The following is a 15,856-nucleotide window of genomic DNA, read 5'->3' as shown; positions in this document are numbered from 1 at the left end:
TATACCAGTGCCACGCGTTAATAGTTAAGGATTATTAACGATGCGCCCTTAACGGTGCCCACACCCCCAGACACCCTTAGAGTGAGTGGGAGTAGCTGTCACGGTCGCGAAGGAGACTCCCTCGACCTGCGTGGTAAGCTCAACCGGAATTCAACCACCTTGTATTGACATAAGGGGGTGGCCGTTTGGTGCCAGCTTTCGCTGGTTCAAGCCAGAGTAAGGGTTGGTGTCAGAAGTAACAAACAAAGCAAACTTTATATACAGCTAGAGACGATACAGAGAAATACACAAACACTAAAACTGCACAGACGAGATTCACAGAAAACCAAACGCTAAGCATGCAACTAAAAAGGTATTCAATAATACAAAGGCTTACAATACAGAACGATACACGAAAGAGTAACATAAACAAGACCAAATTATTCATCGGGCACTGTTGCAGTCCGATGCCTCGAGAGTCACGATGTGGCCGCCATACAAAACGAGCGCCGCTCCCTCGCAGGTCCGTGGGCTTGCCAGCAGCGGGTGATCCCCGGAAGTCCAGTCGAAGCACTAGCGAACACGTCGAAATCACTGACTGACTGACTGACTGACTGACTGACTGACTGACTGACTGACTGACTGACTGACTGACTGACTGACTGACTGACTGACTGACTATAAAGCGGCGCGGCCTCCTATAAATAGGGCGCGTCGCGTCTGTCTATTAAAGCACGCTAAGGCTAGCGCGCGCACACACTTAGCTGCCCTGGTTACAGCGCTCCCTTTTCCTCCCGTCGAGCCGCGCGTCGTCATTGGCTAGGACCCGTAGAAATTTTTGGAGAGCCCTGGCATATTCCAGACTGGTGAGTCACCATCATCGTCGGGTGATGAGAAAGAGGGCCACGGCTACGCGTAGAAAGCTACGCGCTCTCTCGCGCGGGGATGGAGGCTTTTCTCGAACTTGGTGGAAATGTTCATGTGGCGCCGCGGGGCCTCGCGCCGCGCCGGCTTGATAAAAATGTGCGCCGATTTCGTGACACTGCCCCTCCCTTAAAGAATATCGACCTACAATATTCACAACGACCACGAACATCGCGCGCACATGCATGCGCTCACAAACTACATTGGGCAAATGTCCACGTCACACACAGACATTGCACAAATTTCACAAATTGCAACCACAAAATACAATGCACACATCAGAAGTCTCAAAAGTTTCTCAGACTCTGATGACAAATTTTTTCACACATCACTACATGATGTTCACAAACATAGCAACAACTGTTGTCGGATACACATAGGAATCAACAACACACAGCTTTTCAAATTCAAAGCGACAAATCTAAATATCCGAGTGTAATTCCAACATGCGATCAGTGCGTGACATGCTTCTATCTGTCAGGAATTCCGTCTTCGCTCTAGGTCCTAGCAGTTTAGGTGCTTCCATGTTCCTAGATCGGGCTACTGCAAATTTCTTAAGGCTTAACAGATAGTCACCTTGTAAATTACACAATAAATATGTGCCAATAAATGCCCCTACAACCAGTAACGCCGATGGATACACGGCAACCTGCGCCAACGCGCACAGGCCAACAAAAAGAATCATTGTAGTAGTGCTCTTTTCTAGGCACCGGCATTCCCTTGTGCGAAGATTGAATATACCCAGAAACGCCCCCATAAGTAGTGAAAACACTTGGGCTACCTGCATCAGCGACAGCCTAGGCATTCCTGACTATTTTCTGTGTCGTCTCTTTTCAGTTTCCTCCTGAGGTGCTTCCTTTTTTTTTTATACTTTTCTCGGGGCTTTTCCTCCGGCTTCACATGGCCTTGCTTGCCTCGCCTTCTCGTTTTCTTTTTAGGTTTACTGCAGTGCACAGGCACGGAACTTCGTTCAGGATCCTCGGGAAATGTTGCGCCCTTGATATTGCCCAACACAAAATCGTAGATAGGGCGTTCCATGCAAAAAGCTGTCAGTTTTCCAGAATATTATTGCGTATGCCCTTCAAATTTTGCCTCATGTAGCAACTGAATTGAGCCGTCAGTTAACCTCACGGGCATTTCTCACCAGTCAGATTATTCTCCTGAATCAAACTTCGTTTAACAATTACGGCACTGCTACGTGTATCTCGTAGCACCGAAACTGATTTTCCTACTATCGATACCGGCATTCGATTCACCGCAGATCCAGGTTGCGCATGTATTACGGCGTTCACCACCCGGATTTTCTTGTCCTTCTTCCGATTAACAACCTTCTCTGCTTCCTCCATCTCTAGGCCGTGCTCCACGCGGACTTTCTTGCCGTTCTTTAGCTTAACAAAGACATCGGCATCTTTTTCCTTCAAGCGACATTCCGACTCTGCCAGAGCCCTCGCGCATACCGCCTGCGGAGCTGCCTTGTCCGCGTCGGGACAGGACATCGCTCTGTGGCCCTTCTGTCCGCATTTCCAACACGCGGATGGATTGTTGATATCCCCAGTTTGCGGCAGTTAGGTGCATAGCGGCCTAGTTGTCCGCAGAGATAGCACCTCGGGGGTGACTTTACACTAGGTTGTGTCTGCCGAAATTCGGGCTTTCGAGAGGTTTCAGACTTTACAATCTTGCTCACATTTTCGCCACCCTGAGCTTCCAAATATTGGTCTGCGAGATCCATGATTTCTTCAAATGTGTGCGCTTTTCTTTCTTTTAAATAGAGTGACAGACCAGGGTGACAGCTGCCCAGGAATTGCTCCTTAATTAGGAGCACGCGAAGTGCGCTATACTCTAGTTTAATTTTTGAGAGATCAGTGAAGCGGTCAAAATAATGACTCAATCGCGCAACGTACTGTGTTGCCGTTTCACCGTCCATAGGTTTTTCAGTGTTGAACTTCTCACGAAACCCACCCGTCGTAAATATAAACCTTCTAAGTAATGCAGCTTTCACCTTGTGATAGCTGCCTGCATCTTCAGGAGGAAGTCTTCCAAATACGCTTAAAGCTTCGCCACTAAGGCAAGTGCTCAAGATGGTAGCACATTCACTGGCTGTCCAACTTGCATTTATGGCGATCCTCCCGAAGGGCAAGAGGAACGTGTCGTGATCGTCTCTTCTCTCGTCGTATTTCGGGATCAATTTACTTGCGTATATCCACAAGCCGCTATCTCCTTCTCTGGGGCTATGCACTTCAGAAAAACCGTTGTTCCCGGAACTTTGGAGCTAAAGTTTCATTGTAAGTAATTCCTTTTCCCGCTGAAATTCCTCTTCCCGCTTCTTTCGAGCCCTCGTTCTTCCTCGGCTTTTCTCCGAGCCCTCTCTTTTTCTTTTCCAGCTCTCTCCATTTCTTCATCGGCGTCCTTTCGAGCCCTCTCTCGTTCTTTTTCTGCTCTCTCTCTTTCCTCTTTTTCTCTTTGGATAACCCATTTGCGAAGTTCGGCACCGGACAACCGCAACTGGCTGCCAGTCTTAATCGGCTCTTTCCGATTCATCTCTGAAGCGCGAACCGTTTGGGTGTCGCCTAAGTTCTCTTAGCGAACCTCGCCTAAACGCTTCCGCACAGCACAACCTCTCGCTATCGCTCTGCTGCTACCCAGTTTACGACCTCTTCGTAAACTCTTCCAACTCTTTCTGCGTCGTCTGAGCTTGAGTGCACCAAACGTTCTGTCGCGGACGCCAGAATAATTGTCACCCGTCAACAATTATGAAGTAATATTAACGATGCGCACGGTGCGCACACTCCCAGACACCCTTAGGGTGAGTGGGAGTAGCTGTCACGGTCGCGAAGGAGACTCCCTCGACCTGCGTGGCAAGCTCAGCCGGAATTCAACCACCTTGTAGTGACAGAAGGGGGTGGCCGTTTGGTGCCCAGCTGTCGCCGGTAAGAGTAAGCCAGATTAAGGGTCGGAGTTTGAAGTAACAAACAAAACAAGCTTTATACACAGCAAGAGACGATACAGAGGAATACACAAACACTAAAAGTGCACAGACGAGAGGTTCACAGAAACACAAACGCTTAGCATGTAACTACAAAGGTATTAAATAATACAAAGGCTTACAATTTAGAGCAATACACGAGAGAGTAACATAAACAAAACCAAATTGTTCACCGCGCACTGTTGCAGTCCGACACCTCGAGAGTCACGATGTGGCCGCCATACAAGACGAGCGTCGCTTCCTCGCAGGTCCATGGGCTTGTAAGCAGGGGGTGATCCCCGGGCGTGCAGTCGAAGCACTAGCGATCACGTCGCAATCAGACTGACTGACTGACTGGCTACACAAGCGGCGCGGCCTCCATGAAGAGGGCGCGCTGCGTCTGTCTCTTAAGGCGCGCTAAGGCTAGCGCACACACACTTAGCTTCACTGGTTAGAGCGCTCCTTTTTCCTCCTGTCGAGCCGCGCGTCGTCATTGGCTAGGACCCGCAGAAATTTCTGGAGAGTCCTGGCATATTCCAGACCGATGAATCACCGTCATCGCCGGGTGATGAGGAAGAGAGCGACGGCGATGCGTACAAAGCTACGCGCTTTCTCGCGCGGAGAAGCAGGCTTTTCTCGAACTTGGTAGAAATTTCAATGCGGCGCCGCGATGGCTTGATAAAAATGTGCACCGATTTCGTGACAACCAGGTTTCTGTTATCATAATTACATCAAATGAGAGCTCTAGCGACTCAAGAAAAGCAAACGCCTCGTCTTATTTATTACGTAAGGACTGAGCATTTAAATAAAAGAAGAAGTGTTTTTGTTACTCATATGTATATTTAAAACATCAGTGGGCAAGAGAAACTGCGGCGCCATGGTGATGTTGTAGAAGCATTACGAAATTGTGCTTTCATTATACTATTTTATCTATGTCGCCTACACAGGCAATGCGGATTGCATTGGACAATTCATCTCAGGTCCCAATGCGGCCTCTGATGACATTGACTAGACCAGCCGAGTAAACATATCGGATTAATATAGTACGCATTTCAAAACGAAAAATGAAAAACCGGTAGCAGCCGCACCACGGACACACGGACACAGGGTGCGAAATCAATGTGTGGAATGAAAAAGCTAGGACGGTTTAACGATATTTTCCTTTCAAGCTGCTTGTGTTATCAGAAACCCCAATAAAACTTGGTGGAGCATGTTTTGTCGAAACTTCAGCTTACATCCTGGAGATCTGGATCCGAACTATCCGAACCATCACGTAATTTATAAACACCCGGCGTGAATCAGATATATGTTTCTCGCTCTACACCTGTTGTTTGCATTGGCGTTCTCCTATAGTGGAGCTCCACTATTTTCGGCGATATGGATGATCAGAATGGGGAGGTCTAGGTTGATGTTTACGAGCGGGAGGCGGCCACAACCGGTGGGATGCTGCTATGAAGTTCAATAACGTGATGCAAAAAGTGACGGCGCCTTTAACTGATACCCTGCGCACCGTTAAAAAGCTGCATTTTTGGGATTTGATGGCCTGTACAGCCATTGTCACTATTCACACCTATATTTCATATATGTTGTAATATATACCGTACAGTTCGTCGTTTCATTGTTGTGCTTATAGGGGTGCACGCCACCACGCAGATCACGGTTATTACCACGCCTTTTTTCGTGCAGGCTTTCCTATTTCTGGGCATCACGCCAGTACCTTGCTGCAGCGGCAGCGTACATGGATTTCCTGACCACGATTCCGAAGAGTGGCCTTGACAGCCGGCTGTTATCGTCGAAAAAGCACCCGAAAAACGTGTTTTCCCGCCGTTTCTTTTGCCCTTTATGTACAGAGTCCGGCAACAAAGCGTAACCACAAGCGTGAGAGATCCGCTTCGACTATAAAAGGCGCAGCTCGCCTGGAATCATTTGGGGCATTCCGCCGTGCAGCACACAGTCATGAACACGCCTCCTCTCATGCTGGTTAGTTACCTACCGCACTCTGCATATGAAGCACAAATAATCTATTCCTGGTTGCGGTGTCGTGCCCCCCAGAGATGCTTGACTGCTACTGCAGGATGCTGTATTTCTCAACTTTTCATTATTTGAACGCGTACGTTGTTATATTACTTGTCCTCTCAGGAGATATAGAGCTGAATCCTCTTCCTTCTGCTTCAATCGAATTTATTTCAGAAGCTGTATCACGTTTCGAACAATCTCAGAGTGCCATAGTAGCCGAGTTGTTATTAATTCGGAGCACGCAGACCAACATGAAAAACCTTGCTAGCCAATTGTCAAAGCATGTGAACACTTTAGAAGAATTGTAGGAAAGGACCAGCCAGGCGATGCCAATTAAAATGCGGGTACCCACTTTGCCAAGCTTTCATCAGAAATCAAGCATCTAGTCGATAAATGCGCTAACGCTGAGAACCGCCTTCATTGATCGAACCTAATCTTTTTGGGGATTCCGGATGCGGATGGCGAAATCTGAACCCAATCTGAAGAACAAGTTATTTCTTTCTGCTCAAAACAGCTTGGTATCTCAGTAGACACCGCAGATATTGATCGAGCCCATCGCATGAGTCATACAAGGCAGACAAGAAACGTCCAGTCATTCCCAGACTTACTCACTTTAGTCAAATCATCCGTTCTTATCGAAATACATCAGCTAAATATCTTGCTTTTCTTTTCGCGCGTGTCCGGTACGCACGTCAAAGGCTTTATGAGCACGCTCAGACAAACAAGGCTTCTTTCAAAATCAGTCATGAAAACCTGGTAATTGACAATAAGCATTGAGGGCCAATTACTTCACAAGGGTGGCCAACTCCTGTTCTGGTGAGAGAGTGCGTTCCCGGAGGTGTTCACCGGTATCAGGTCGCACTCCAAACCTGTTGATGTTATTCCATCGACACGAGGATATTTTTTATCCTGTGGAAAATTACGCAGCACCTGGATTTGAACTCCGGTCCTCTTGCATGCGAGGCGGATGTTCTAACGCTACGCCACCGCTGCACCTCTTCTCGTGATTAGTTCCATAAAACCCCGGCCCTCAGTCACCAGCCGATGCGGAACAACTGACCACGGCGGCGGCCAGACCTGTGACACAGCAGGGGGTGCTAAGAATTCCTGGCTTGGACAGGCCGCTATTTCAAACTTACCCTGACAACGTATAAGCCAGAACCCTAGCTAGTGAAGCTAGTTTAGTAGTGCTGTTAGAGGAACTAGAGGGTATGAAATGGGATGTCATAAGGCTTAGTGAGGTTAGGAGGCCGAATGAGGCATATACTGTACTGAAGGATGGGCATGCACTGTGTTATCGAGGTTTACCGGAGAGGCGAGAACTAGGAGTAGGTTTCCTTGTCAATAAGTATACAGCTGGTGCTATAGATGAATTCAATAGTAATAATGAGAGGGTGGCAGACATCGTAATAAAGCTTAATAAGTGGTATAAACTGAATGTTGTACAGGCCTATACACCTACATGTTGTTATGACGACCAGTCAGTTAAACGCTTCTACGAAGATATAGAATCGGCAATTCGAAAAGTAAAGGCGCAGTATACTGTACTAATGGGTGACTTCAATGCCAAAGTAGGGAAAAAGCTGGCAGGAAACCAGGCAGTAGGTGACTATGACATTGGCTCTAGGAATAGCAGGGGGGAGTTGCGAGTTGAATTTGCAGAGGCGAATAACTTAATCACGAATACCTTCTTCAGCAAAAGGAAGAACCGGAAATGGACATGGAAAAGTTCTAACGGGGAGATTAAAATGAAATTGACTTCATACTGTGTTCACCCCCCGCAATTATGCAGGATGTAGAGGTAATCGGGAAAGTGCGATGCAGTGACCATAGGATGGTCAGATCCCGAAATAGCCGAAATATGAAGAAGGAAAGCGACAGACTAGCAAGAAAGAAACCTATGAACGAAATAGTGGTGGGGGGAGGGCAGGTGAGTTCCGGATCTCGCTACAGAATAGATATATTCAGCTCTAACCGAGAATGGCGACATTACCCTAGAAGTAATGAACAATAATATCAGAGATATCTTTACTGAGCGCAACTGAAAAAGTAGGTGGTAGGACAGTTAGAGAGGATGCCGGTAAGCTGTCTGAGGAGACGAAAGATTTGATTAAGAAACGCCAGAGTTAGAAAGCTTCCAATCCAACCGACCAGATAGAATTGACCGAGATATACAAAGCTAATCGAATAAGCGCAATGTGGCCGATATAAGGAAGTATAACGTGGAAAACATTGAGCATGCTGTAAAGAACGGGGGAAGCCTCATATCGTAGAAAACAAATTGAGCATAGGCAAAAACAGATGTATGCGATAAGGGACAAGGCGGCAACGTCATCACGAATATGGGAAAGATAGTCAAAGTAGCCGAGGAGTTCTAAACAGATCTCTACAGTAGCCAAAGTAGTCAGGACCGTAATGAGATTGGCGGTAGGAAAAAACTGTCAGACGTTCCACCAGTGACAAAGGACGAGATCGAGAAAGCACTAGAGACTATGAGACGGGGGGAATCAGCTGGAGAGGATCAGATAACTGCAGATTTGTTAAAGGACGTGGGGGGGGGGGGGGAAGAACTGGCCCCCCTGTATACGCAGTGCCTGCTGTCATCGACGGTACCGGAACCATAGAAGAATGTAAACATTATCCTCATTCATAAAAAAGGGGTCTCTAACCTTAAAAATTAAAGACAAATCAGCTTACTGTCTGTTACGTGTAAGGTATTTACTAGGGTAATCGCTAATAGAATCAGGACAACCTTAGACTGCAGTCAAGCAAAGAATCAAGCAGGTTTTCGGAAATGGTGCTCTACTGTCGATCATATCCATACCACCAACCAGGTGATAGAAAAATGCTCGGAATATAACAAGCCGTTATGCATAGCAATCATTGGATACAAAAAGCATTTGACTCAGTTGAAACCTCGATGGTGCTTCCGGCATTACGAAATCAGGGGGTAGACGAGCCGTACGTGAAAGTGCTGGAAGATATATATAGAGGCTGCACAGCAACCATAGTTCTGCATAAAGAGAGTAACAAAATTCCCATATAGAAAGATGTTAGGCAAGCAGACCCGATCTCCCTAGTACTATTCACAGCTTGCTTAGAGGAAGTATTCAGAGACTTGGAATGGGAGCAGCTAGGGGTAGGGGTAGATGGAGAATAAATCTGCGATTTGTTGATGACATTGCCTTACTAAGTAACTCGGGGGATGAACTGCAAACAATTATTGATGACCTAGACAGGAAAAGTAGAAGGTAGGCTTAAAAATCAATATGCAGAAAACTAAGGTAATGTTCAACAACCCTCGGGAAGGAACAGCAGTTTGCGTTAGGCAGCGAAGCTCTGGAAGTAGAGTGCGAATATGTCTACTTAGGACAGGTAGTAACCGCAGGTTCCGACCATTAAAAGGAAATAACAAGAAGAATAAGATTGGGATGGAACGCATTTGGCAAGCACTCGCGGATTATGACTAGCAACTTACCGGTATCTCTCAAGAAGAAAGTATACAACAGTTGCATCTTATCTGCACTCAGCTGTGGGGCTGAAACGTGGAGGCTAAAGAAGAGGGTTCTACTTAAGTGGAGGACAACTCACAGGGTTATGGAACGAAAAATGGTAGGGGTACCATTAAGAGATATGAAGCCTGCAGAGTGGGTCAGAGAAATAACTTTAGTTATGACATTCTAGTGGAAATTAAGAAGACGAAATGGGCGTGGGGAGGACATGTAGTGCGAAGGGAGGATAACCGATGGTCGCTGAGGGTAACAAACTGGATTCCAAGGGAAAGAAAGCGTATAAGGGGGCGGCAGAAAGGTGGGGGATGAGGTTAAGAATTTCGCAGGGGTCAAGTGGATGCAGTTAGCACAAAACCGGGTTAATTAGAGAAATATGGGAGAGGCCTTCGCCCTGCAGTGGGTATAGTCAGGCTGGTGATTATGATGATGAATACATTTGATTCTGATTCTGAGTCTGATTCTGTTATAGAACTTAAAACGTAGCCATAACTATGCAATTCGTGCTCCCCGCTGGTATCCGGTCAACAAAGCTTCTGAGCTCCCACGAATGCACCCACTTGTAAGACCATCGCCTTTTTTTAACAAATATCCACAGTTACCTTCCCAAAAAGGAAGCCGCAGTAGTGGTACTAGAAGGTACTTCAGCTGATAATTGCTGTTTTTACTGAGTACGTATTTGGTCCACGTCAGACATCCTTAATGACGACCTTTGCGACACATACTTTACGGTTTACAGGCCTGACAGAGTGGGTCAGAAAGGTGGGGGTATTTTGGTTGTTTCTAAAGAAAGGTAGCATCCATCACACGTAGAAATTAATTGTTAGCATGAGACACTTTGCCTTAAGATATCATCTTCTGGTAATATGAATATAATTATAATCTGTTACCAGCCGCCTAAATGTGTCAGTTGTTTTGTTTCGGAACTTTACTCCGTTTCACTCGAACAGCATTCTCGTTTTCCTCACGCTAACTACTTAGCCTGCGGCGGCTTTATCTTTCCGGATATAGACCGAGGAACCTTATCGGCGTCTTCCTCCCAGTGCAAAGATTTCCTTGATTTGACCCTCATGTTCTACCTAACTCAAACGGTTAAAATCCCACCTCGCGGTTATGACATTCTTGATCTCGTTCTTTGTTCAAACCCCCTAAGTAAATCAGGCATCATTATGCATTAACGGTTTAAGTGATCACGAAATATTAACCTTCAGCTTCTCTGTTCCTATTCCTATCCGCCAGCCTACCACCAAATGCATTTGCGATTAGAACAAAGGAGATTTCTGGCCTAATAACGCGGATTTAGAAACCATCGACCTCTTCTTCCATCATCATCATCATCATCAGCCTGACTATACCCACTGCAGGGCGAAGGCCTCTCCCATATTTCTCCACTTAACCCGGTTCTGTGCTAGCTGCATCCATTTGACCCCTGGGAACTTCTTCACATCATGCGACCACCCAACTTTCTGCCGCCCCCTGCTATGCTTTCCTTCACTTGGAATCTACTAGTAAGCATATACCAGTTCCGTTGAACAAAACTGGTTACTCTACCGATACCAATTCCTGTCGCTCATTGAAAAACATGTCCCCCTCGTCGGTGTTCGCAGCGATTCGAACCAACTGTGGTAAAACAAATCTCTAAGACGCTTAGTAAACAAACAAGTGCCCCTTTCGTACCACAAAAGTTTCGGCTTCTGTTAATAAACGGCAAAACTACAGCGAGTATATGAACGAATACACAAGGCTACTACGAGACTCCAAGATGATATTGTTTCAACATGTCATCAAAAATATCATCCGCGTTAAACCAGGAAATTCTGGATCTTGGTCACTTCTGACAAAACCCATTTGCACAAAATTTTCTTGGTTAACCAAGATGGCCTGCATGTCCCTGAAGATGAGCGGCCTAATTTTGTGAATTCGTATTTCACGTCAGTATTTATCCAGGAACTCACACACAATATTCCTGCATTCCGCGAAGAAAATTTTTCTCAATTGCCACCATTCGATATCACATCCGAAGGTATTAGCAAACGTAGTGAGAAGCTGAAATGTTCAAGTTGGCCTGGATTAGATACCATAAGTATAAAGATACTGAAGGGAAGACAAGTCCATTTCTAGCTGCATATTGCAAATCAGTTTTGAGCAGTCACTACGTAACATCGAACTTCCGAAACACTGAAAATTAAGTAAAGTCACGCCTGCGTTTAAAGGAGGCAATCGTTCCGACCCTGTAATTATCGTCCCATCCCGTTAACGTCCATTCCATGCACGCTTCTTGAACATATACTATATTCTCAGATCGCGTCACACCTCGACAAAAACTCTTTCTTTTACGAAAAAAACAGCACTGTTTCCGATCAGGCTTATCCTGTGAATCCCATCTTTACGAATTTACATTAAACCTTCACCTTATTCTCGATTCTTGTTTCCAAAGTGACGTCATATTTCTTGATTTTTCCCACATCCGCAAATATTGATCAAAATTTAATATATCCGAATTCACCCCTAATATTGTTGCGGACGATCAAGGAAAAAGAAGCGGGCAGTGGCGCGGACATGAGCGCGCGCGCTAGGCTCGGCACTGTCATCTCACTATCATCGACTATCTGTCCTCTGCTATGTTTTCATCAGCTTGCCGCTTCGTGACATTTGGTGGAGGTGCGGGGTGATTCGTCATCACCCCTTCATGCTGGTCCGGAGCTTCGGTTCCCTGATCATGCTATCCCGATCTTGCTACTAGCCCGAGATCTCACACACCGGGCTGGAGGAGTGCCACGGGAGCAAGACAAACAAGAGGACCTGATTATCTATAGCGAAATAACAATGCATTACAAACTGAGCAGGAGGGTCCTACCACCCCCAGATTCCATGTCAGACAAAAAGGAAGCAGTAGTATGGAGAAAGCTACAGGCAAATACATACCCGAACCCAGTTCTTGTCAATCATATATGGGCATAAATACGATCAGACCTATGTTCACTATGTAAGGAAAGAGAATCTCTAGATCACATAATGTGGGAATGTTCAAAGTCACCAGGTAGGGCTAAAAATATAACTAAAGACGCCTGGGAGACCCTTCTGCGAAGCTCAGACCCAAGAGCCCAAAGAGAAATTGTTCTACTGGCCGAAGATGCCGCCGGAGTCCAAGAACTACCGGCCTGCAACTAAGGCGACTGTCCCACCTTCCGGGTCTAACCCCCGAAGAGTGGGATAGTCACTCTGTTGGACGAATAATAGTTCTCTCTCTCTCTTCGGTGCCCTTAGACTTCTTGCAGCGTCGGCTGAAGATCAGAGAGGCATCGCATGGCTGTCCCCCACCTGCCGGGCTAAGCAAGACCTTGCCGTTCCTCCGCTTGCCGCGACCACAAGGCATAACGAAGGAGAGACTGACCCGAGATGGGGGGCACACATGACCACAAGGCCCAAGAAGACAACCGAATGATCATATGTGACCCCACTGACCACATCTGCGAACTAAGACCTCACGACCCAAGACACCACTACATTTGAAGACATCCTCCCCTGCCTATGCCATGCGGTGCGTGCCTTGGCCTCCGCCATCGAGTCGTGGTAACGTGTGGCCCAAGAGTGTCCTGCGCCAAGGTTCATCGGGACTCATCGTGCCGGCAATCCTTTCTATTCTTCCTTCTTCCTCTTCTTCTTCAAGCATCCAGACACGCACATCATCATGCCATGGAATCATCAACATCGCTAAAATTCCTCGTCCACGATAGGGACGATCACTCGGTGGCTCCGGGTCATGTTACGGACGATTTAGGAAAAAGAAGCGGGCAGTGGCGCGGACAAGAGCGCTCGCGCTAGGCCCGGCAACAACTCATTAAACATCACCTCACTGTCATCGACCATTTCTCTGTCCTCTGTTCTCCTGTCTTCATTGGCTTGCCGCTTCGTGACAATATTATCATGGATTTATTGTTTTTGTTTAGACTGCTCACAATAAACTGTTACAGGCAATCAAGATTCCGGATTAAGGAAAGTCATTTCAGGTGTTTCACAAGGCTCGGTGGTTGGACCACTGCTGTTTTTAATATTTATAAACGATCTTCCTAACGGCATATCACCGAGTTTACGGCTATTAGCAGACGACTGCGTTCTTTATCATCGTATTTTCGCCAACTCTCACCAGTGGTTGCTCCTGCATGATTTATTTGAATCACGGTGTTCAAAATAGCTCATGCGCCTTAATGTTCCAAAATGCAAGTTTCTGCATGTTTCTCGTAAGGAGCAAAATAGCAACTCGTACTCATTAAATTCAACAGCCCTCTCTGAAACCGTGTCCTATTGTTACCTTGTCATAACAATCAACAACAAACTAACCTGGTCAGACCACATTCAAAAACTTAGTCCAGACGCTTTGAAATCACTCGGTTTCATCAGAAGATCGCTCTCCGATTCGCCTCCTTTCTTTTAAATACTCGCCTATGAAACTTTCATCCGTACCCAGCTCGAATACGCATCGACAATCAGGAGCCCTCATCAAGAATATTTAAACAATACTTTGGAATTCATTCCGGATCGGGCGGCCCGTTTCGTCTCGTCTCAGTACGATACTCGCCTCAGCAAACCTGGTATCAAAGTCTCCCTTGACCTTCAGCCGCAAGAAATCCAACGAAAAATTGCACAACATTTTCTGTTTCATAAACTATACTATCATTTTCCACACCGACCAAACGCTCTCTTTAAGCCGCCGCTACGCACTTCTCGCCGCCGTTTTAATTCAATGAGTGTTCAGCGTCTTGATGGTTGCGCTGATGCTTTAAACAGGTGCTTGTTTCCCAGCACAATTGCAGCATGGAATGGCCTCCGAGCACGACGCACTTAAATTCAGGACTATACGTGCTACCCATCTAAACAAATAACTACGACGGTTTCTTTTTTCCGCGATTTTTATTCTTTCGAGTCTATACGATCATGACCCGTGTTGTGTGCTTTATTTTCTTTCTTGTTTTCTGGTCTTATACGGCATGCAGTCTGTTTAAGGAGTTTTTGATTTTTGCTTAGTTACATGTTATGCCATCCTTATATTGTTATTGTATTACTGTATTGTAGTGCCTGTTCGCACTTTTCATTTACCATATTTCGAAACTGTATTGCAACTTTCTCAAAACGTGTCTTCTTGCAGCCAGTTTTTTTTTCGCCATCACTGTTACCAATTTTTGTAGAGATGTGTAGGTATGCGTTACCTGCTTTTTTTATCAATTTAATTATATTTTTGTACCACTCCCCTCAATAATGCCCTGGGGGCTATGAGGTTATTGGAGATAAATAAATATGTTTTCGATCCCTCCCCCCCCCTCCCCCGCACACTTCTGCAATATCTCACTTGGGGCCTTTAAGGAATAATAAATGATGATGATGACTTTATCTGCAAACATCACGCCCTCAAGGGATTTGCGGCCACCAGAGCATACGGTTGACTTCTGACTTTATTTTTTCTAGGTCATCGTATCTTGCCGCAAGCTAACCATGTCTGAACGTATCGCAAGGACACCATCATATCACCTGCACGACTGACGACCACTGCGTACCAGCGCGGAACGTGACTTCCTGTGTTACGTCATAGTTGGGGACAGCGCCACCTCGAGCCAATTCAGCGTCGAGGCCACCTATATAACCGCCTGCCGACTTCGTACTTGTAAGATTTCAATCAAGATACTGCAGACCGGTATTCCGGTCCTAGCAGGAGTGGCATACATATATATAGCGCACAAGAAACGCTATAAATCACACAAAGCACCCGCAAAACTAGCAGAGGCGATGTAATGACATGAAATGTGTTGACCAACTGTCGGAGAGGCAAAAAAAGGAAAACATGAAAAACATTTGCGTGACATCAAAGTAACAATACATGGCCTAAAAAACTCCGACCTCACTGTCAACCAAACAGATGTTGCTGTAGAGCCTGGTCAAAGTCTGGGGGCTGAATTAAGCTTTCTGGAAGAGTGTTTCATTCAGAAATTGTCCTTGGATAAAAACTATGCATAAATGATTTAGATTTTGCATAAATTGGCTGCAGTGAGTGACTATGGTGGTGACGTGTCCGCCGAGTGTTGGGAACTTTCACACACGGTGGACGACTTAGGCTTAGTTGGTCGATTAAAATTTTATACATAAAGAGTAAACGAGTCATTTTCCTGCGAGTTTCTAGGAGCGGAATGTTGTTGTCGGTCATGAGGTTAGTAGGAGAGTCAGTTCTTTGATATTTATTAAAGATAAACCTCACCGCTTTTCTCTGTATTTGTTCAATTCGATGACGATCTTTTTTAGTGTGAGGGTCACAGATGGGGGGGGGGGGGGGTCGAAGCATACTCAAGTTTGCTCAAGTTTAGACCTGGTATATGTGCTATAAGCCAGTAGTTTAAGATTGGATGAAGCATCTTTGAGTTTACGTCTGATAAAACAAATTTCCTAAAAGGTGATGAGCAAATATTTGAAAGGAAGA

The sequence above is a fragment of the Amblyomma maculatum genome, chromosome 11, assembly GCF_055883805.1.
Source record: "Amblyomma maculatum isolate TAMU_Amacu chromosome 11, ASM5588380v1, whole genome shotgun sequence".
Classification (NCBI taxonomy): Eukaryota; Metazoa; Arthropoda; class Arachnida; order Ixodida; family Ixodidae; genus Amblyomma; species Amblyomma maculatum.
Note: the sequence above shows the minus strand (reverse complement) of the source record.